Consider the following 24,927-nt stretch of genomic DNA (forward strand, 5'->3'; position numbering starts at 1 on the left):
AATCAGTGGGCAGGGCCTATTCTCGCTGGAGAGGCCGAGAGCATAGCACTGAGCGGGCTGCTGCACATGCGCCGATCTGTCATTGCTGGCCTCCCAATTGCTGGCTAGCCTGATCAGTGGCCAGCCCTGTGACCCCACAGCGCTGCCCCACCGTTCCCTTGCCCTCATTCTCTCCGGCAAGAAAAATACCTGCTCCCCATGAACGGGGAACAGTCGTGTTGCCTTTGCCAGTAGAACTGGAGGTCATTGAGGCCCCCTGGGGAGGCCAAGGGCAAGGGGGGTTGCCCCTTGGGCAGTGCCAAAGGTGGGGCCTGAAGGGGGCTATGGGGGCAGAGACAATTGGGAAGGGAGGGAGGGCCCGCTGATGCTCTGCAGTTGCGATCAGTGTGGGTTGGGGGGGAGGGGGCCAGCTGCCGCTCTGCCAGCGATCGCTGCATTTTTGGACAGTGTGGGGCTTGCGACTGGCCACAGGTTAGGGGGGCCTTGGTTTAGGCTTTCTCTCTCTCTCTTTCGGTCAGGCCTCTGCTGTTGGAATTGCACGTCTGCAGACACAGAGTTTGCACATGCGCAATTGCTTCCTCTGCTACTATTGAGTGAATTAAGACTCACTGCCTGAAGTAGCTAGAAACATTTTAGCCCATTTTTCCATGCACTATGTGCACAAGATTGGGAGTAAATTCTCACCCAAAAAAACGGATCTGCAACTTTCCCATTTTCATGCCAGCTGGACACTTAGAATTTTTCTTGTAAAATTCTGCCCATAAAGTTCAAATTGCATACAACTTATCTATGTTGTTTTCATTTATTGACAAATCCCACTGAACCACTGGTTTCCTATTCCGAAGAGGAAGTTGCCTTTCTTGACCCAAACAGAAAGAACTTGGGGAATGACCTAGACCTATCAGGGCCTCAGTGTGAGAAGAAGCTTTCTCCAACGAAAACTGATTTTGTCCTTGACCTTCAATTGAATTTTCCACTTCAGCCGACATGTCTGTCTGACTCTGAACTGAATTGGTTTCAGGCACAACTTGTGCTAGAGTAACTATTGGCATTCTACTTGCATCCCAACTATCCAATTCATCGGACTCATTTGGTTCTTCCCAACTTCCTTCTTCGAGAACTTCTGAAGGTAAAACATGATCCGTGGATACAAACCTCAACTTTCCACTGCCAAACATCTACGTTAACCTTCTGGTTTAACTACAGACTTCTCCTTCTCACTCTATACCATTAGGCTCTCCTACTGCCTGGATTTTGTTTCTATTGACCGTGCTCAACGTGGTTTCTGCGATGGAAACTTGTTCGAGGCTGTCTTCTCAAAAACAAAACAACTGGTTTGCTGCTGGTAACTGAGGTGTGTCACTATAAACCAAGGCCCCCCTGACCTGTGGCCAGTCGCACGCAGAATGCCAGTTTGTGGTTCACTGAAACTGATGTTCTTTCCAGTTTGTAAAATTTGTTTAACAAGGGTGTGCGTAGCAATTTGTTTTGCGTGCTCTTCTGCTCCATTTAAAGCAGGACGATAGGATGGAACTCTGGTGTTTATCCCCTTTTCATGAATTTTATAAATAAAAACTGATCAGAACTGAGGTCTGTTGACAGACAAAATTTCCTCAGGGAACCCATAAGCAGCAAACAAGTGATGTAAAATGTCTCGAGTTTTGCTGGTTCTTGTCCGATTAATTGAAAACCCCTCGAGTCTTTTTGAAAGACTATCAATCAAAATGAATAGCTATTGCCTCACAAATTCTGCAAGATCTAAGTGCAGCCTCTGCCATCCTCTGGCTGGCCATTTCCATGGTTGGAAAGTTACTGATGACGGTTTCTTGTCCACAACTTGACGTGCTCTACCCTGTTTCATTACACCTTCTATGTTCATACCTAACCCTGGTCACCAAAGACAGCTTCTCGCTATACTTGGGGAGGCAGTGGCGTAGTGGTATTGTCACTGGGCTAGTAATCCAGAGACCAAGGGTAATCCCCTGGGGACCTGGGTTTGAATTCCACCATGGTAGATGGTAAAATTTAAATTCAACAAAAATCTGGAATTAAACCATCAAACCATCGTTGATTGGCGAAGATAGGGATCTAGATGAGTATACGGCTTGTAGGAAGGGACTAAAGAAGGAAATTAGGAGAGCCAGAAGGGGTCACGAGAAGGCCTTGGCAAGTAGAATTAAGGAAAACCCTAAGGCGTTCTATAAATATGTGAAGAGTAAAAGGATGAGACGTGAAGGAATAGGGCCTATAAAAGGTGAAGGCGGGAAAATCAGTACGGAAACAGTAGAAATGGCAGAGGTGCTTAATGAGTATTTTGCCTCTGTTTTCACAGAGGAGAAGGACATGGGTGGATGTACTGTGGGCCTGCGGTGGACTGCAAAGATTGAGTATGTGGACTTTAACAAAGAGGTTGTGCTGGAATCTTTGAATGGCATCAAGATAGATAAGTCGCCAGGTCCGGATGGGATGTACCCCAGGTTACTGTGGGAGGCGAGGGAAGAGATTGCAGAGCCTCTGGCGATGATCTTTGCGTCGTCGATGGAGATGGGAGAGGTGCCGGAGGAGTGGAGGATTGCGGATGTGGTTCCCATTTTCAAGAAGGGGAATAGGGATAGCCCAGGAAATTACCGACCGGTGAGTCTAACCTCAGTGGTCGGTAAGCTGATGGAAAAGATCCTGAGGGACAGGATTTATGAGCATTTCGAGAGGTTTAAAATGCTCAAGAATACTCAGCATGGCTTTGTCAAAGGCAGATCGTGCCTTACGAGCCTGGTGGAGATCTTCGAAAATGTGACTAAACACATTGACGAAGGGAAAGCGGTAGATGTGGTTTATATGGATTTTAGCAAGGCGTTCGATAAGGTCCCCCATGCAAGGCTTCTAGAAAAAGTGAGAGGGCATGGGATCCAAGGGGCTGCTGCCCTGTGGATCCAGAACTGGCTTGCCCAAAGGAGGCAGAGAGTGTGTATAAATGGGTCTTTTTCTAATTGGAGGTCAGTCACCAGTGATGTGCCCCAGGGATCTGTTCTGGGACCCTTGCTGTTTGTCATTTTCATAAATGACCTGGATGAGGAAGTGGAGGGATGGGTTGGTAAGTTTGCCGACGACACGAAGGTTGGTGGGGTTGTGGATAGTCTGGAGGGATGTCAGAAGTTACAGAGGGACATAGATAGGATGCAAGACTGGGCGGAGAAGTGGCAGATGGACTTCAACCCAGATAAATGCATAGTGGTCCATTTTGGCAGGTCGAATGGGATGAAGGAGTACAATATAAAGGGAAAGACTCTTAGTACGGTAGAGGATCAGAAGGACCTTGGGGTCCGGGTCCATAGGACTCTAAAATCGGCCCCGCAGGTGGAGGAGGTGGTTAAGAAGGCGTATGGTGTGCTGGCCTTTATCAATCGAGGGATTGAGTTTAGGAGTCCGGGGATAATGATGCAGTTATATAAGACCCTCGTCAGACCCCACTTGGAGTACTGTGCTCAGTTCTGGTCGCCTCATTACAGGAAGGATGTGGAAAAGATTGAAAGGGTGCAGAGGAGATTTACAAGGATGTTGCCTGGATTGAGTGGCATGCCTTATGAGGATAGGCTGAGGGAGCTCGGTCTTTTCTCCTTGGAGAGACGTAGGGTGAGAGGAGGCCTAATAGAGGTATATAAGATGTTGAGAGGCATAGATCGGGTGGACTCTCAGAGGCTTTTTCCCAGGGTGGAAATGGCTGCTATGAGAGGACACAGGTTTAAGGTGCTGGGGGGGGGGTAGATACAGGGGAAATGTTAGGGGGAAGTTTTTCACATAGAGGATGGTGGGCGAGTGGAATCGGCTGCCATCAGTGTGGTGGAGGCAAACTCAATAGGGTCTTTTAAGAGACTCCTGGATGAGTACATGGGACTTAATAGGATGGAGGGTTATAGGTAGGCCTAAAAGGTAGGGATATGTTCGGCACAACTTGTGGGGCCAAAGGGCCTGTATTGTGCTGTAAGACCATAAGACCATAAGACATAGGAGCGGAAGTAAGGCCATTCGGCCCATCGAGTCCACTCCACCATTCAATCATGGTTGATTTCAACTCCATTTACCCGCTCTCTCCCCATAGCCCTTAATTCCTCGAGAAATCAAGAATTTATCAATTTCTGTCTTGAAGACGCTCAACGTCTCGGCCTCCACAGCCCTCTGTGGCAATGAATTCCACAGACCCACCACTCTCTGGCTGAAGAAATTTCTCCTCATCTCTGTTCTAAAGTGACTCCCTTTTATTCTAAGGCTGTGCCCCCGCGTCCTAGTCTCCCCTGTTAATGGAAACAACTTCCCTACGTCCATCCTATCTATTGTCATAAAAACCTATCTGCTTCATTAATGCCCTTTAGGGAAGGGAATCTGCTGTCCCTACCTGGTCTATACGTGACTCCAGAGCGAGGTGACTGACTCTTAAATGGCCTAAAAAGCCAATCAGTTCAAGGGCAATGATCAACAAATGCTAGCCCAGCCTTCGATGCCCATATCCCATGACTGAGTAAAAAAATACCTCTTTGTCAAGCCCTCAGTGCTGATCTGTTATCTGGACCTTTCAGGAATTACAACTCTGGGCTCCCCCCCATAAAAACAACCATTAACTGACAACTCTTTCTTCCGCATAAAGGAATGGCAGAATTTCTAAATCTTCATTTCCAGTGCGCCCTAATACTCTACGAATTGTTCCAACAATGTCACCTGATGGGATTACATGTGAAGAGAGAAACACATCCTCCCTTTGAACTCCACCTCAGGTGGGGATGGTAATCTAGACAGTGCATTGGCATTACAATGATCTTCCAATCAACTGTACTTAATGTCGTATTGATAAACAGACAAGATGCAAATCCATCTCTGCGCTCAGGCTGCATTTAAAGTGGGTACTGGAGACTGTGGATTCAAATTGACTGTCAGTGGCTTATGGTCAATTTTGATTGTGAAACTACGACCGCACAGATATTTATGAAATCTTCTCGTTGTAAAAATAAAAGGCAATGCTTCCTAATCTAAGTATAAAGCTCAATGGTACTAAGGGTGCACAAGTCAAATGCAATCTATTTCTCCTCACCATTATCCAGCACATGAGATATCACGGCACCTTCGCTATATGGAGAGGCATCACATGCAAGCTTAATCTTTTTGGACATATCATAATGTACAAGCATTTAACAATTGACCTTTACGCAACTGGAATGCCTTGTCACACTCCCTTATCTAATTCCACAGAATACTCTTCCCCACTCAGTGATTATCAGAGTTTTTTAAGATAGTACTGGCAGTGAAATACATCTCCAGCTGCTCCACATACGCACCCAAAGACTCCTGGCCAAGGCTGCATTCTCCCAGATGCCGAATAATATCAGTTGATGCAGTTCACCCTTGAATAAAACCAGCCTTTTCTCCAAGAATAAATTTTTAAGCCTATTTATCGGCGAAAAAAAACACATACAGTCCCTCTGCTGGTTTTCTGGAAGCTTCCCCAATTTATTGAGCTGGGGAATCACAATTCTATCTTAATTGACAGACTCGGATATCTTGTACAGAGGCTGGTGCATGCACATGGAGTTCAAGTACCCACCCAAACTGGTTTATTCCAGTTTTGATCGATAGGCAAACATACACAAATGGCTTTTACATGCAGCAGCGCTGATTTTATTTTTGAGGGGCCCACCTAAGCCCCATTTGCTACAAAAAAAATAATTTACAGCTAATCTTTTTGGTGTTTCCTTCAAAGTCAAAAGACCCCTTTAACCACCTCAAAATGCCCCATTACCTTGAAAAAGGTCAACATTCCAGCCAGCCAGCGATCGGCTCGCTAAATAGAACAGTGGATGATGTTAACTGGTGGGAAGTCAACCAATCCTAATTCTGACCAATCACACCTATTTCAACAAGTTGTAGTCAACCCAATTCAATGACTCATAGGATACTTTGACAAGGAATGGGTTCGTCCAGAGAGACTTTCTTTAAACCTGTTGACAGTTTAAATGCCAAGACTTAATGTCATGTCTGTTTCTTCCAAAATCATGAACTTACGAATGTTAACAATTCAGATACATGCATTATTTCAGTATTTCAACTGCACTACAAAAAAAAGTGTGGCCAATGTTCTTGTTAATTAAATGGATTGAATCAGCATTAATTTTCACAGAAATGTATAAACGGTGTTACTCAATCTGTTTGAATAAAATATACTGATTAACAAGTCGCCACTATATGCATCTTTTTCTGAGTCACCACTGTTAGTCACACAGATATCACCCTCTGACATCCTTGATAATATCTCACATATACTGTAGCTTTTTACAGCTCTACTTGTGACTGTGGGGATGAATAATATTGGTGACTAATGCATCATTATTGTCCAATTGTACAGGTGTCACTTTTGGGTACAAAATATTCTTCGCTGTTTTTGAACTATCATGTGTACTTTTTCTGTCATTCACCAGGTTTTTAAGTGCTTTCCATATTTTCTTCATGGAGGTAAAGGGCAGAATCTCCCACTCCGACCAGTAGAGGAAATCGTGATGGGCGTGGACACTTAATTTGTCGGGAGGCAAAAACCCTGTTTCCTGAGGGAAGGATGAACTAAATTTCAAGGCAGGTTAAAGGTGAGTCGAGCTTCTTGACAAAATGTCAGGAACCCCATTTGCATGCTTTAGCATCTCATGCATGCTCATTAAAAGGCCACCTTGCAGGAATTAGATTGCCCGTCCAAATTAACTTCCTTGCCAATGAGAATTTAGAGCTTCTATTTCTTTGACTACGTAAGTGTTGTGCATTTGGTGAGCTACACCTCTTCTGCAACTGTGTGTGAGTAGATGCTGATTTCACCTTCTTGGGGACCTCGCATAAGTTTAAGTTTATTTATTAGTGTCACAAGTAGGCTTACATCAACACTGCAATGAGGTTACTGTAAATATCCCCTCGTCGCCGCACTTCAGAGCCTGTTCGGGTACACTGAGAGAGAATTTAGCATGGCCAATGCACCTAACCAGCACATCTTTCAGACTGTGGGAGGAAACCCATGCAAACACGGGGAGAACGTGCAGACTCCACACACACAGTGATCCAAGCCAGGAATCGAACCTGGGTCCCTGGTGCTCCGAGGCAGCAGTGCTAACCACTGTGCCACTCATGAAACTTCACTTGTATCGAGTGCTGGTTGCAAAAACTGGACCAAAGCTGGGCATGGGAAACAGGTGAAGTGAGGAAGTTGGGAGTGTGTGTCTGGGGAAGTGGGGTGGAGGGAGCTGTGTCCAGGGAGGGAGGGAAAAGCCAACGTCTGGGGAAGTGGGGAGACAGAGTATCTTAGAAACTGGGGTCAGTGATGTCGATGGTCAGGGAGGGGGAGGAGGTGCATTAGGGTGGCAGGTCCAGTGTGAGGGTTTGGTAGGTGAAGGTCTCATTGGGTGGGTCACAGAGGAGGACTAGACAGGTGGCTTGGATAGTGAGGGGGCAGGGTGAAGGTGGGCATGGGGCTTGTAATGAGTGTTGGCTCTGAGGTGAGGGAAAGCCTGTGGAGTTGGATTATAATAGGGTCCAGTGCGATGGGGCAGGGTTCAAGTCTGACAGAAAGGAGAGAAATGATGATATTGGAAGGATGATGTAAGGAAGCTATTGGGTGACGAGGGTATAAAGTGGTGGGCTGAATCTGGAAGGTGATGTGCACCATTTTTCAAATCTGCTCTTGACCACACAAGTTAGTCAGTAACTGTAATCCCTCAAAGTGGGAGGGGCACCCTTTTGGGTGAGTGGAGTTCAAGGTCAGTGCGAGTGGCCGACTTAAGGAACACCCTAATAATTGTGAGGCAACTGGATGTCAACCATGCTCAATTGTGTTCTTCTCTCCATGGTGAGGTCTGTACTGCAGCAAGTTGGTTCCCGTCTCGAGGTCCCATAACATTGAGATCAGAGTAAGGTGTGGAGCTGCCATCCATTCTGTGCCATTTCCCATCAGCTGCATTCGGAGACGGGAATGAAGGCAGGGAAGGAGGGAGGGAGCTGGATGCCTCCAGGGGGCACAGTGGTGGTCAGCAGCCAACTCATCACTCCAAACCTCCATTTTCCCAGTGAATAGTCACGGCTGACGAAGACTCATGCAGCTAGTATTTCTATGCTGCCAAGGCAATGGTTTCTCTATAGTGTCTCGGGTGTAGTGGAGGCAAGTGGAATAGTGACTGAGGGAGGCTTCTTGCACATGGTTCTCAGTGAGATGAGGAGGAAGAGGACCCGTCGCAGTCTGGCACAGGGCTAGGATGGGCAAGGGTCTGAGCAGCAAGAGACAGGGGGATCTCAAGAAGCTCAAGATGCTGGCGAACAGGGTCCATTGCAATGGTGAGCATTGGCCCGACCACGGGTGTATCGCAGGCTGTTCAGATCTAGAAATGTGTAAAAGGCAATACCAGAGACTACTTTGTAAGCCCCAAGCTGTGCTTGCTGGAGGAGGAGCGTGGAGCTCCTAGCCTGCCTTGAGTGAATGGCTATCCGAGTACTGATTAAATATGGCGGCACGACCTCTGACCCTATGAGGCAAAGGTAGACAGGCAACGTCCTATCTGCCCCACCGCAAGGTTTGCCATTTTTATTGCAGATACGTAATTAATGTGCTGAACAGTGGAAGATTGCATGTCCAGTGAGAATCAAGCTGACTTTCTCACCTGCCACCAGACGTAGACTCCAAGCGGAAAATTCTGCTCAAAGTCTTAGGAAAATAGATCTTGGTGGAAGCTTTCCTCCTATAACTGGATAAATCTCCCATCTAACATTAATTTAGCTCTCACCCTTGAAGTCAAACATTTAAGCATCAAACTTTCCTTTCTGAAAACTATGCTTCATACTTGTATCTGACTGGCTTAATTTTAATTGATAAATCACCATTGAACAACTAGCAACCACACCAACTGGAACAAGCAGGTATTTAAATCTCCAATTAAACTCGAAGGAGATTTGAAAATAAGGAGCAGTCAGCAAAGTTTATCGATATTTACTGCAAAACTTTTGATTACAAATTTGGACTCTGGAAATAAAGTTTGTAACATCATAAACACTTGTGACTACATCTCTGAGAATTTTATATGACCCACAGCATTCACACAGCACACCAAGGCTAAAATACTTGTGGCACAATGTCAGGAAACCATAATGTGCGGTTTCAAATTAAATATACATTTATTTCATGTTGAATTTAAACACCAAAATAACATTAAAGGACTTTTTTTCAAATTAATAGGCAATATTTGAAAGAAAACATGGATATGATGTTTGTAAAGGCGGTGATTTATTTATACAACTTATGCTTATGGAGCAGTCGTGCATTTATTTATCATTTCAAAGACAGACGGGTATGCTCCCATTCCTCAATTAATTCTTCTTATCCTCTGGAACAATTCTCCAGTTTCATCTCCAGCTGTAACATAGAGGCCTCCATTCAGGTTTCTAAGGACTCTCTTGCGTTATTTTGATAAGCAAATTACCATATTGCCACATTTCTTTGATCCCTTTGTACATTCTATGAGGTAAACGAACAAAGCAGGCATATAATCCCGAGACGCCTTTTTCTCCCGTATTACATGCAGAGATTTATTAGGAAGAGAGAGAAAAGAATTATTTCTTGATCCACTGCAAAGAGTAAATAAAATACTATTTTCCTGGAATAAATCAAAAGGCACTTCCTTCAGATCTCTTCTTTCCAAAGTCTCCAAGTTGAAATCTGCTCCCTTTTCTTAACCTCATCATGAACAACATTATGGGGATTTGATAGCTTGTTCACTTATAAAGTTTTGCCTATCAAAATCTATATATCCTGCCACCTATAAACTCTTTCTCTGAACTTTTCAATATTAGTTGTATCGATTCTGTTCATACTTCCAAAAATGCCCATCCGTTGAGGTATAATTGGGCATTGCAATCGAATATAGACATAAATACCATGTTCGTCACACACTGCTGAATGTAAATTTATGCGTCACATGGTGTGAACATTTAAGTAAAATAATTGAACCAATTTAGGTATGCAGGTGTCTCTTTCCCATCAGTATTGTCATCAGAGAAGCTTTTAGAGACATAATAGCTGGTCTAAATAGCTGGTAGAAACTTCAAACATATTTTAAATATTTTCAGAATTGTTTTTACACAAACACTACAAAATTATTTGGCCCAAAATGTAATCTCCTAAATTTCCTTGCCCTGTAAATTGTGCATTGTAATGTTAAAGAGAGGCAAATCCAAGATCATAGACTACTTCTTTATTCATAGTGTTCCTAAAATAATAAACTACTGTAAAATTTATATAGTATTCTATTTTCAAGCAGAAATGCTATTGAAGCCCTTAAGGAATTAAACCCACTCTAGTCTAAAAAGCCATCTCTGTCAAATTGAGTTTAGGCCTTTAAGCTATGAGATTTTGGCAGGTTAGCTATTAAAACCTAAGCAAGAGCAATTCTATCACAACATGCTTCCCTGGTGCCTGTGACAGGATAGCACAGGAGTTAAGTCAGGCCAGATAATGAAAATCAGTAGCAATTGAAGGCTTGTAAGATTGGTAATGGAACTGCCGGCAGAAAGACATTGCTAGTGTTTTGAGCTGAATCAGCCTTAGACTGACTGTTAGCAGAGAGTTGGAGGTTTACAGCATGGAAACAGGTCCTTTGGCCCAACTTGTCCATACTACCCAGTTTTTACCATTAAGCTAGTCCCATTTGCATTTGGCCCATATCCCACTATACCCATCTTACCTATGTAACTGTCTATACGCTTTTTAAAGGACAAAATTTCATCCACCTCTACTACAGCCTTTGGGTGCTCATTCCAGACACTCATCACCCTCTGAGTGAAGTCATCCATGACTCTTCTTCCTGTATCCTACTCAGACCAAGTCCCATTCACCTATCACTCCAGTGTTCACTGACCGACACTGGCTTCCAGTCAGACAATTTTTAAAATTCTCATTTATGTTTCCAAGTCCTTCCATGCCCTTGCCCCTCCCTATCTCTGGAATCTCCTCCAATCCAACAAGCCTCTGAGATATCTACGCCCTGCTAATTCTTCCTCCAAAAGCCTCTCCAATTTAAATCATTCCATGCCTTTAGTTGCCTTGGCCCTATGCTCTGGAATTCCCTCTCCACACCTCTCTACCTCTGTATCTCTCTTTCTTCCTTCAGGATGCTCCTTTAACCAAGCCTTTAGTTATCTGCTCTAATATCTCTTTATGGACTTAGTGTTATATTTTGTTCAATAACACTATTAGGAAGCACCTTGGGGTTTTTAATGTTAAAGTTGCTATAGAAATACAAGATGTCATTGTCACAATGATTAATGGCACAGAAGGACTCCGCTCAACCCATTGAAGCTAAGTTGGCTCTCCGTGGAGCACTCTAGTCAGTCCTATTCCCCTGTTCTATACTGCAAAGCCGCAGGTTTAAAGTGCCCAGCCAGACACCTTGATTGATTATTGTTCGTCACTGCTTCCACCGCCTCCATGAGCAGTGAGTTCCAGGTTTTAAAACTTGCCGTTTAAAAAGGCTCCTTCTCACATTCCCCCTGCATCTCTTGCCCAAAACTTTGAATCCTTTTTTTTCCCTCTGGTCCTGGTACCACAAACTAACATGAACAGATTTTCCTTGTCAACCGTATCCAAACCTAAGAGAATCTTGGACAGTTCCATTAAATCTCCCCTCAAAATCTCTTTTGCTTCAAGGAGAACAGCCCCAGCTTCTCCAATCTAACCTTGGAGATAAAACTCCCATCCCTGGAACCATTTTGGTAGATCTCCTCTGCACCCCCTGAAGGGTGTTGTCCAGAATTGGATGCAATATTGTAGATATGACTCAGCCAGAGCTTTATAAAGGTTCAGCATAACTTCCCACTTGTGTATTGAATACCTCTATTTATGAAGCCCAAGTTCCCATGCAATAAGCTCTGTCTCTCCCTCTCTAACTGTTCTCTCAACATGTCCTACCATTTTCAAACATCAACGTGTGTGCACCTACAGGTAACTCTGTTTCTGCATACTCTTTGGAATTGTGTCATCGACTCAATATTGCTTCTCTCTATCCCTTCAAAATGCATCACCTCACAATTTCCTTTACTAAATTCAATCTGGCACTGGTCTGCCCATTCTGCAAGCCTATCTATATCCTGTTGCAGTTGATTACCATTAACCTCACATCTCCAAGCATCATTGGCAAATTTTGAAATTTCACTTTGTATTCCAATATCCAAGTCATTTATGCGTAGCATAAAACACCCACAGTAGTCCTATGACTGATTCTTGGGGACCACTACTGTCCACCATTCTCTTGTATTAAAAATAATCATTTACCGCAACTCACTGTTTTCTGTCTTTCAGACAATTTTTTTAAAATCCAAGCTGACACAGACCCTCTTATTCCATGAACCTCAAAAAGACATCCAATTTTTTTGAAAAAAACTATAATCCCATTGAGCATGCTTGGCTAAGAGAATATATACAAAGGATTGGGTTTATATAGGTGCAGAGAAAGGTTGACTTTTCTTGATTGACATTTCAATGGAGTTATAGTAAGTTATTTGTCCCATGATCTTGTTTGTCAATGTCTCAATGTTTATTTGCACAAGAGGTATCAAAAGTTTAAAATTTTTGTTGTTGATACTTATTGCTCTGTTTGATTGGCACTTTTATTGGGTTGTCGGGACACCAGTCCATGTTACAAAAATGTGAATGGGTATTTTTTAAGCAATTTCACACATACCATTGTTACGATGGGCTTCATTGGTTCCATACATAGTGTATACTGGGTGAATGGGCATGAAAGGTATGAGGGGCCATCAAGGGTGGATGGGGCTGCGAGTTGGCATGGGTGCTAGAAGGGATCATAAGGGTGGGTAGGGGATGAAAGTTGACATGGAGACTATTGGAGTGAGTTGAAGACATGCTTTGGCATCGAGGGGGCACGCAAGGTCTCTTTATCTTCCAGAAAATTCTCAAATTCAGACTCTGGTTCATAACATCCCTGAGGTGTCATGAACCACAAATCTTGGTGAGACTGACCCCAATCCATGACACTTGCAGTGGATTAGGAGATGCCTACTCCCACAAGGGAGTTGGCCAGGTCAGGAATGCAGGGCATGGGCCAGCTACCCGCACGCACTCTTACCCTGAGGCAGCGAAAATTAGGAATGGGAGTGGGAATCTCAGAATTGAGCCCCACCCTCCAGTTTTAAATGGTTCTGGAGTCCTTGCATCTCTATGAAAATCCAGCACTTAAGACAAGACAACCTATTTAGGACAAGAAATTATAGCAGATATTAAATTCTACTTTAAAAAAATGCAATATGTCCTGTGATCCAGATTATGAGTCTTTATACGGCCACATTTAAAAGAAAATTAAACTTTTATTTATTTTCAGCCAATGCTTTTCATCATCTTCCTAACTTTACATGGCAGAGTACCAAATAATGGGATTGATTTCTCATTGTTAAAGCTAAAGGAAGTTATTGTACTGTCAAAGAAAAAGGTTAGATTTGTTAAGCAATGAAGTATTTCTGAAAAATGTTTTCAAGCAAGTCAGTATCCACTTCTAAACCCACTGGAATCCCTTATCCAGGCTTTTGTTTTATTCATATCTGATCTGATGTACTCTCAGTGCTTGTGGAGCTACCCCTATCAGAAAACACAACTTCTCTTTGATAAGTAGTTTAACTCATTAAACGCAACTACATAGACTATTCTTTTTTGTGAAACTCAGCTTAGAGCTTCAATCTCCAAAATTATGAAGCCTCTTGCTTCCTTTTTCACGTCAGTAAGACCAGACCACAGAATCTGGGGAATTCAACATGCATGCACTCTTTCATCAGTGAAACAATGAAATGCCAAGTGTTTGCGGTGAACTCTTTCATTGAACAGATGGTAAGAGCAGTCAGAGAGGCAGTATTGACATCAACAAGTTGGGCAATTGGTTCCAACATCTCTCATCAACACTCCCACACTACAATGGACGTTGTGAGGTCCAAACGCCAGGTATATGATCATGGCTGAGTTCAACTTGCTTAAAGGGTCATTACAGGCACTTATGATAAAGGAATTCTGGGATCTCATTGGTACCTACTGTTAAGAAAAGCAGTTGTCATCAATAAGCAGAACTCCCAAGGAGACAAGAGCTGTAAAGTGGAAAGCCGTAATTTCCATATTTCTATTCAGCCCTCTGTTAAACACAAACTATGCCAGGGTATTTTCAATCTTGGCACTGTAAGACCCCACATTCAAACTGAAGGAAGCACCACCTTCTTTCACAGTCTAGCTAACACCAACACATCCTGCAGCAGCTTCTCTTCCAAGCATCATTCAGCCAAAACATGGCATTCACTCGTTTTCACTGTTACATTGTTAAAAGTGATGCTGTTTTGTATTGCTTTAAATCTTTAAGATGCTCCTTCTCACAGTTTAATGAAGCTTAGTGAATGAACAAGCAGGGGTCTCAGTCCCATCTCTGAATCAAATTCCAACAAGAACCATCACAAGGCAGTCAGTCACTCACTCACTCTAACATGGGATGGCCATAGGCCCAAGTTGCGGCGGGTTGTTCTACTCTACTGAAGCAGCAAGACTAGGTCTAATTGAAGCTCTTAAGGTAATTTGCTACTGACAAGAATATGGAGTTGAAAAAATTTACGCAAAAGCAATTTGTGAAGAAGTGATATGGCTGAAAGGACGTGGATCACTTGGAATCTGCAAAGGGCACTGAGTGCTCAGAGGGATGAACTCCAGTCAGGCAAAACCCATATTGTAGGAAACTGACTGCTAGACAGGTTATAAGCTTAATTATTCTCTTCAAAAATTGAAGGCAGTTTAAACTTTTCTTGGTGGTGGTAAACTTTAAAACAAAATCTTGACCTTAACAAGGAACATCAGTGTCGAGATTTACTTCTGAATTATTTGCATGAGACATAAGAAAGCTTGGGAATATAAAAGGGCTATTTGGGCATCCTGCCCACATCTTCTACGTTGTGTGTACAAGCTACACTTCATTGCACCCATTTAATCTCTGGAGAAAAAGTTCAGCATAAATATTCATAGAAACTTTCATAGAAACCCTACAGTGCAGAAGGAGGCCATTCGGCCCATCGAGTCAGCACCGAGCACAATCCCACCCAGGTCCTACCCCCACATATTTACCCGCTAATCCCTCTAACCCACAAATCTCAGGGGCAATTTTAACCTGGCCAATCAACCTAACCCGCACATCTTTGGACTGTGGGAGGAAACCGGAGCACCCGGGAAACCCACGCAGACACGAGGAGAATGTGCAAACTCCACACAGACAGTGACCCGAGCCGGGAATCGAACCCGGGACCCTGGAGCTGTGAAGCAGCAGTGCTAACCACTGTGCTACCGTGCCGCCCGCCCGCCCATATTCTGAGATAATTAAGTGAAACTCCAGAGTATCCCACTGTCCAACTCTGATTTGCTCTTTCCTCCACAAACATCCATTCTAGTAGCATACAAAACTATTCTACCACGTAGAATTGGAAACATTGGATAAGGTTTACAAACGAGCTTGGGGATTGTCATGTATAATCTACCTGTGCTTGTTGGTTGTGACGCAGATAGCAGCCTTTGTGTTGTCTGCTAAGTTAAACCTTAGCGGCATGTAGCAAAGCACTAAATGCCACAGAAAGGGGGCTTAGTTCAAGCGAGGCTCACACCATCTAAAGCTACTCTGCACTATTTCAAATCATCTTGCCACTACTGATTATTGTCGGCCAGTCCAGCCTGTTGCTGTCCATGCTGAGAGTCTGAAGCTGGGATTTCTAAGGTCAGAGCTGCTTAAGGGCATCTTGCAAGACCATCTGCAGTCTCCCCTACAGAATGTCATGAGTTAAGTTTCAGCCACTGAGTTAGCACAGTGCAACTGCACTAGACTACACGAGATTAGACACAAGCATAAGTAAAATTAACGGTAAAGGAATGCCCCAGTAATTAGTTTGTTTGATAAAGTTGGCTTGAATAGCTTTTTATGGTGGCTTTTACTTCAGCATTGTGGTCAAGATCAATAACAGAGTGATGATAAGGTAGGTAAATAGGGTTATGTCCAGTTTTGCTGGGCGCCAAATTCTCCAACCTCGATGCAGCAGCAGCATGGCGTGAATGGCCAGTAAGATCGCGCCCTATGACTTTTGTTGATTTGGGTAGATTTTTGTTGTCAAACATCTGCTGATGTAGTTTGTAGAAGGCTGAGCCGGCGCATCTGATCTGGTGTTCAATATCCTGGTTAATGTTGGCCTTTTGAGAGAGGTGTCTGTCAAGACGTGGGAAGTGCTCAACACATTCCAGAGTCTCTCCTTCAACATATATGGGAGGCGGAATATTTGACTGACTAGGTGTGGAATGATATATGTGTTTAATGTTCAAGGTCCGGCCAAGACGTGTACACAGAATTGAAGAGATTGACTGTGGCTTGTAAATCTGGTGCTGAATGGCCAATGACACTGCCATAATATGCAAACTGTAGATTGTGTATGCCTATGATGACCTTTGGCACAGAGGCAATTGAAATTAAAGTGTTTCCCATTTAGATGGCATTTAATATTGACACCAAAAGGCAGTTGACCTTTGATGAAATGAATGGCCACTGTCAGGTAGATTGTAAGAGCATGGGGGCTATCAGAGAGCCTTGCTTGACCCTGGTTCTGATTTTGTAGGCATTTGTTTCAAACCTTCCTCTCAAGACAACTACAACAATTATACAAATGCTGAAGAAGCCAGTCAAAGTTAAACAATTAACCAGAAAAGGTTGAAGACTTAATGATCATGGGGACGTCATGGCCTAGTGGTATTATCGCTAGACTATTAATCCAGAAACTCAGCTAATGTTCTGGGGGCCTGGGTTCGAATGTCATCACGGCAGATGGTGGAATTTGAATTCAATAAAAAATATTTGGAATTAAGAATCTACTGGTGACCATAAAACCATTGTCAACTGTCAGAAAAGCCTGCCTGGTTCACCAAAGTCCTTTAGGGAAGGAAATCTGCTGTCTTTAACTGGTCTTGCTCACATGTAACGCCTGAGCCACAGCAATGTGGTTGACTCTTAACTGCCCTCGGGCAACTAGGGATGGGCAATAAATGCTGGCCAGCCAGCGACACCCATGTACCACCAATGAATCATTCATGGGAGGTCCTTTCTGCTCCTGAACTCATGTTCAGCTGTGCATGTTTGGGAGATGGCACTGGTTGGGGCAGCGAGGTCTAAATTGGCAGGCTGATGTCACAAACTGCTTACACTGCATATTTCGGACATCTGCTCCTAATACCTATGCTAAAGCCCTCACCAAAATAGCACCACAACTACAGGTGCTCTAGAGTTGAATCCTGCAGCCACAGTATTTGATCATCTTATTCTGAATCCCTTCTGATAACTTGCAAACATGTATGCATGTTTTAAAATTCATTCTCATGAGTAGCTGGCAAGCCAGTTGCACCTAGTTGCCCTGAGAAAGTGGCAGTGATAAGCTGTCTTCTTGAATCAATCCAACAGCATTTTAAAAGAGTAATATTATTTATCCAGCTTTTGTTAGGGATCCATTTAACATGCTCACCATATTATGTGAGAAGTAACAACGCCCAGTGTCCCATTTAAAATTATTCCATTAAAAATTATGTTATTTGCTTCAGTGTTCACTGTCCTTGTTAAATTACTTGCTTACATGTACTTTATCCACTCCTCTCTGTTCTGGAGGAGGCCAGACTTGGCCTTAGTTAAAATGGGGCAGTGGCTTTACTCACTCATTTCTTGCCCCAAGCTGACTGACTGAAATTTTAAAATAAAGTCAGCGAGCATTCACACCCAAAGCTGGTGGAGGCCACTATAACCATGTAGATCAGGCATTGATGGCATCATCTTCGCCCAATCTTATGATTTTAACCTGAAGTTTGAGCAAGGTTGCAGTGGTGGTAGGGCCAGAAGAGGCCTCATTTCCTTGTGGGTCTAGAGGAGGAGTGCTCTTCTGGGTTCCGCAGCTAAATCTTAGGCCTCCTCCTTTCCAAGATTCTGCCAATGCATTGATTCAGAAATCCTTTTTCTCATTGACAATGTACTTTAAGATGTTTCACTACACTACAAGCACTTAAAAAGGGTAAACAGTTGTTGTAGCTTTTATGATCTACCAACCTTAACAATCTGGTGCAATATCCTGATAAGTATTATCTAATCGCAATCTTCGCCTCATTTGAGGTGTGTGGCAAAAAAAACGTTTGCCAGTTACATATCGGAGTGGGTTTTATTTCTACTTCAGTGCTGCAAAACCTCTTATGAATGTAACCCTGCCGCATACAATATGTAATTAAACCCAGACTAACTGTGGCTTGCTGCTATGTACGGAAGAATTATAACCAGGATTTTGAGGTGAAATATAAGCAGTACATGGCCCTCAGTTCCTAAAGTGCCTGTGCTGCCAATTTGGAGCAGTGTCAAGATACAATATGGCCATTACTCAAAAGAAAATGCTCATTAAAATCCAATTTTTAAAAAAAGGTTTGGTATCATCTTTTTCAATTTCATCATTGGCCTTTGTTCTACAATCAGAGAAAAAATCTTTTCCTTTAGCTTTTCTTTTCTGTGCAAGGCCGTTCCATTCCCCTCAGACAAATCTAATTACATACCTCAGATGAGAAAATGTGCTATAATCGCAAGTAAATTAACTGATGAATATCAATGTGGAGGAGGAAAACTGCTCCATGCGACAGAAAACAATCCAATTTTTTCACCAAGCAACTGTGTGTCAATATGCAACCCTTGTCTTCCAATTCTGATCCTAGAAGCACAGAATGAGAGAAACCAAGGAGCCTAATGTTTAACTGAAAACTTCAGATCACATCAGGCATTGTGAAGGCAACAGTTAATTGCTTTTATGGGTGACACATCATCCCACATTTAATTTGCTTGTCCCTCTTTGAATAATTCTTTTACACGTTACGCTATTGTCTCAATGGCATATTTGTTGTACACCTCACAGGAATGTCAATTAAAGGGGCACTGAAATTAATTGCATCAAAGAATTTGAATTATTTTTAAGTTCTCATCAATGCGGAATAACACCATCTCAGACAGGAAAAGAAAGGCATTATTTACAACTGAATAATATAGGTTGTATATTTGAAAACAATAGATAGCAGAAAGTAATTACATGGCTGTAATCCAATCAAAGGGAACACAAGACGTCATAAACCACAAGAGCATAGCTCAAAGGGTTTAATGAAAGTCATCTAGATTCAATGATTAGATTACAACCATGAATGCAGTCCCTCTATCTATTATTATTTGTAATAAATGCTAGACATTTTAGCTCTCTGTAATTAAGTTTGTATTTCCTCATGTTACAGTGGCTGATAACTGGGTACGGTAATGTTTAATGTTGGTGTTTTTTTTGTCTTCTTTTAGGTTGCAAATTTCCTGCTAATGGATTTAAAAACTAATTTTCTTATCTTGCGATGAAAAGTCATTTAATAGGTCTTTTCTTTGCTGCCTGCAGTAAAAGTATGCTCTTTTAGCCCTTTGTGGACTTCTCATTGGGAATATAATATTGTGCATTCTGATTTGACGAAGAGAATTAAAGGCTAGAATTCTCCGGTCTCGCACACCCACTGCAGCGGGACTGGAGAATCACAGCTGCAGGTGAGGTCGGAGAATGCCGGCCCTAGATATCGCCAAGATCATTACCATAGATTGACAGAATATAGTCTTGAAATTACGTACAAGGGGGAGAAATTTGATTGTGATGGTGCAGCCCTTTCGTGACCCTCGGAGGTCTGAACCAGACCACGGTTTGGGCCTTGTTACCAAGTTGCCACTGAGCTATGACCTCAGCAGCTTGCTAGGTCCAGACAGTGCAATATCAGGCAGCCCAAAGGCTGGCCTAAGGCAGGGAGCTGGTGGAGGATGTATGGAGACCCAGGGAAACTTTAGCCTGGTGGAGCGCTCTCCCCTTAGCCTTAAATAGCTATTCAGTTGCTTTTCCTGTCCCCTTTCACTGCCTGCTATAGCAGTGTATGGGTCAATCCTGTGGCCCTTTAATCTGAATTTTGCAATGGGTATGACAACTGGCACATTATACTGGGCACAGTATACTGATTTGCCAGTTTCACTTGGGCGGGCTGTTCATCCATTTACAGGCCCACTTGAATACTGCATCAGGTAAATTTTGGGTGTCAGTCGTGTGACCCGAGATGCCCACTCCCTAGGTTTCTACTGTCAAGTGCCTGTTTTTCAAGGTCAAAGTGGGAAGTTGTGTGTTGAATTTCTCTTCCCATCTTTCCTGTATAAAGTGTAATGGATATCTGAGATTGATAGTAAGAAAAGTTGTAGGATAGGTTATAGTCTTGAAATTACTGTAGGCACTTGCAATTATTGATAATAGAAATAGTTTTAATTTCAATACGTTTTGGGTTCATTTTTGAGCAAGCTGCTAAGCTGTCTGTTTATTGAACATTGATGGCATGGTGAAACCAGATATGTGGTTGAGTTATCATCGTCTTATCAGCTGCTTAAGAAAACATTTTCTGTTTGTTATTAAATATTAGTGAGCATGATAAAAAAAGATTCAGCACAGAAGGAGACCATTGGCCCATTGTGCCTGTGTCAGCTCTTTGATACAGGCAATGAATTAGTCCTACTCCCCTGCTCTTCCCCAATAGCTCGACAAAGTTACCCATTTCAGTTACTTCTATTGTACATTGCACTCCATCTTTTGTTACAAGAGGCATACTTCAAAGAATTCAGAGACTGTACGAATGTAATTAGTTCTGTTGGAGTGTGCACTTTCTTTATGTCTGTAAATTGATGAGAAAATGGAACAATAAGTTAGAGTATGCACTCTTTGACTAAGGTCAGAAAATATTGTTTGTTTCTTTTAGCTGAAAAGAAAACACCATTCCGTTAACAAACCCCTTGGCATCTGCAGCAGCACACATCTTTAATTCCAATTAAAGGGATGTGCGGTCGATGTAGCAATTGGGAAAAAAAAGGTCAGTTGACAACCTTAAGATCTGAATACAGGAAATTCTATGCTCCTGGTGTCAAACTGTCTTCCAAAGGAAACATTTTGTGGAGAATGGGGGCCATAGTTTTCCCAATCCATGGTCAATGCAAGAATGTTACCTTCCAGGCTAATTTCCCTTTTACACTATACATGACAAAATTATAAATGTCTTTAGGAGATCAAAGCAAATTGAAAAAGTCAATTTTTTTTTGGAATTGTATTATTTTGTGAAACATCGTTTACATTGTGAGTCGCAGTGATTTGAAATTTGCTGCCTGAAAGACGGTGAGAGCAGAGCCAATAGCAACTTTCACAGAAAGAAAAACATTTAATGTGGCTCTGGAGAAGGAGTCGGGAGAGGAATTAATTGGGTGGCTCTAGCCAAGGGCTAGCACATTCACAACGAGCAGAAAGGCCTCCTGTACTCTATCATTCTACATACCCGTAACCCCCAACTGAAAGGTGCTGGCTATTTAATAATCATGTTTTTAATCTGTAATAATAAGAAACAGAGACTCTCATTCAGTTACTCAAGAAGGGCAGATCTGACCACGTGCCCCATCACTGATCTTTTCTAAACTGATATTGCATAAAAACATAATAAAAAATAAGTATGATCTGTTTACTTCTACTTTTTTAAACTCTTGTACCTTTGTTTTCTCTATTATCAAAGACTATTTCCTCGGGTGGATGGAGCTGTTACAAGGGGGCATAACTATAGGGTTCGTGGTGGGAGATATAGGAAGGATATCAGAGGTAGGTTCTTTACGCAGAGAGTGGTTGGGGTGTGGAATGGACTGCCTGCAGTGATAATGGAGTCAGACACTTTAGGAACATTTAAGCGGTTATTGGATAGGCACATGGAGCACACCAGGATGATAGGGAGTGGGATAGCTTGATCTTGGTTTCAGATAAAGCTCGGCACAACATCGTGGGCCGAAGGGCCTGTTCTGTGCTGTACTGTTCTATGTTCTATGTCTGTTTTCTCACTAGGAACAGCTTTCTCCCGCTGCAATCTCGGTTTCTTGTTTCTTCCCATTCCTCTCTACTTCCCCCAGTCCTCTCTCCCTCTCGTGTCACTGGTTTCTCCTAATTCCAGTCTGCGCTATTTTCCCCTTTTTAACATTTACTCTTTTCTTCCCCCTAATTTTCCCATTTCTTCAATGTCCTCCTTTGTCCCCCATTTCTCCTATTTCTCCGTACGGATAGCCAGTTCAGTTCCTCCTTTTTGCTTACTTCTTGTGCCTTTCCTCCTCATGCTGCCCATTTCCCGAGTGTCCTTTATTTTCACTGTTGCCACCGAATTCCTTTGACCGTCCCCCCAACTTTTCTTTCTCCGCTCCCCCCTAGCTCCCAATTGCGCCATTTCCTCCTCGTTTTCTCTCCAGCTTTTACCCATTTACTCGGTTTCCTTCATTTCTCCCTAATTCTTCATGGATTATATCAGGTGGGATGGTAATGGCTACCTCAGGGATGGACTATGGTTCTACCAGAAGCTCTTGAGGTAATTACACTGCACAAAATGCTTTCAAATTTCACTCCGAAAACATGAGGGAATGTTACTGAGAAAATGAAAATGTCAAATATGTAGAAGAATAGAAGTTGTTCTTCTGACAGTGCTATACCCGAGGCGTGTGTGCTCAATGCTAATATTGGATACCTGCAGTGGAAACACATTTTGGTTTTCTGGCATTGCGATTCCTCAACTTGATTGTGCAGGAAAATTAACCGAAATATTTGAATTTAAATTGAACGGAATCCCAAACTCTATTTTATACACATCACAATTTTAGAGAGATAACAACTGGTGCAGAAGAGTTGTGTTATTTTTATATAAATTATTCATTCAGTAGGCTTACTTAAACTAAAAGTGATTTGACAGATACTACAAATATAGTCAGGTCACTAAGTGAAGCTGCATATAAAGGAGCAGGATTCAAAACACATTAATTCTGACATGGTGGACAGGATTTTCCCCAATCGAGAGAAAGTCCCGATGTTGGGGTCAACTTTGAGTCAAGCAACCACATGGGCGAGTGGCAGGAAGTCCTCAGGGATTTTACGTCTGTAGCCAGCTGCAGGCCTAGGGAGAGAACAATGAAGGAGCAACCAGATGTGTTTGCATATATCCACCTAGTTGCCCTTGGGGTCTCATTGGGTATAGTCTTGCTGAATGTCAAGCGTTAGTTTTATGTGTCACTTTAAACACTAAATCTCTTGAAGTGCATTCTGTAATGGTGCATCTCGTTATTTCTGTATTACTGTGCCTATACCAGATAGTGAGCACTTGAGATCGATGTTCACTCGACTGATACATGGGATGGGGGGCTGGCGGTAGAGGGGTAGGGTGTTCTCTTATGAGGAAAGATTGGCCAGGTTGGGCCTAAAGTTTAAATTTTTAGTTTATTTATTCGTGTCACAAGTAGGCTTACATTAATACTGCAATGAAGTTATTGTGAAAATCCCCTAATCGCCACACTTTGGCGCCTGTACAGGTACACTGAGGGAGAATTTAGCAGGACCAACGCACTCTCAGACCGTGGGAGGAAACCGGAGCACCCGGAGGAAATCCACACAGAAATGGGGAGAACATGCAGACTCTGTACAGACAGTGACCCAAGGCGGGAATCAATCTCGGGTCTCTGGCACTATGACCCAGCAGTGCTAACCACTGTGCCACCGTTCTGCCAATACTCACTGGAGTTTTGAAGAATGAGGTGTGATCTTATTGAAACACATAAGATTGTGATGGGACTTTACAGGGTGGATGCTGAAAGACTGTTTTTCGTTGTGGGAGAGACTGCAGCTAGGAGACACTTGAAAAATAAGGGCTCTCTCATTTAAAAGAGATGAGAATTTTTTTAATCTCAGGAAGGTTGTAAATGGAACTTTCTTCCCCAGGGAGTGGTGGAGGCAGGATAATTAAATAATTTTAAGGTCGAGATAGATCAATTTTTAACTAACAAGGGAGTCAAAGATTTTCGGGGGTGGGTAGAATGTGGAGTTGAGGCCTCAAATTGGATCAGCCATGACCTTATTGAAGAGCAGATTTGAGGAGTGCAATTGCCCTCTTCCTGCTCCTGATTCAAACATTCGTATGAAATGGAGGACAAGGAAAGATGTGCACAGTATGCGGGCAATCGTGAACATATCTTATGGAAAAATGTAATGGTAGGGCCACTGAGATGGTGAGGGTGTTTAATGAAAGGCCATCAAGGCTACATCAGGCAGAAGACTAATACGAAAGCAGATGCTGGAAATCTGAAACAAAATAGAAAATGCTTGAAACACTCAGCAGGTCAGGCAGCATTTGTGGACAGAGAAACAGAGTTAAAGTCGATGACCTTTACTCTTCTCCAACTCTTCTTCCTCAGAGGAGGAGATGGTAACTATCACCCTCTGCAATGCCTGCATGTGCAGAACGCAGCAACCCATCACAATACATGAGATTGCTGATGCGTGTATTGCAGAGTTCCCCCAGATCTGTCCAGATATCTGAATCTCACTTTCAGAAGGCCTATACTCTCTTCAACGGTTGTCTTTGTAGTCATAGTTGTCGGTGTCCTCTGCCTCTGTGTTGGGGGTTCACACAGATGTAAGCAGCCATGTCTTTAAACCTCCTTGTGACCAGAATCCATTCACAGAGACATTCATGTGTTCTGAGGAGCCGAGGCACATGGGATAGTCTCAGATAAAAGAGTCATGACAGTTCTTGTACAGTGGAACTCCTTGCTGTTCACAAAGGTTCTTGCCTGCAAGGACCTTGGTGGTCCTTAACTCCCGGACCTCAGAGAATCCTGGCATATCTCCATACCTAATTACCCCGATGGCCTGACTGGCCTGATTATTGTGATATCTGACGTATTGCCTTGCCTTCTGTTAAATGACATCCATCACCTA

General features: G+C 42.9%; 1 protein-coding gene across 6 annotated transcripts in view; it reads right to left on the minus strand.

The window, feature by feature from the left end:
- naaladl2 (N-acetylated alpha-linked acidic dipeptidase like 2) overlaps positions 1–24,927 on the minus strand; it is a 902,781-nt gene that overhangs the window by 234,945 nt on the left and 642,909 nt on the right. The gene's annotated exons all lie outside the window — the stretch shown is intronic.

The sequence above is a fragment of the Mustelus asterias genome, chromosome 3 (genome assembly GCF_964213995.1).
Source record: "Mustelus asterias chromosome 3, sMusAst1.hap1.1, whole genome shotgun sequence".
NCBI classification, from domain to species: Eukaryota; Metazoa; Chordata; class Chondrichthyes; order Carcharhiniformes; family Triakidae; genus Mustelus; species Mustelus asterias.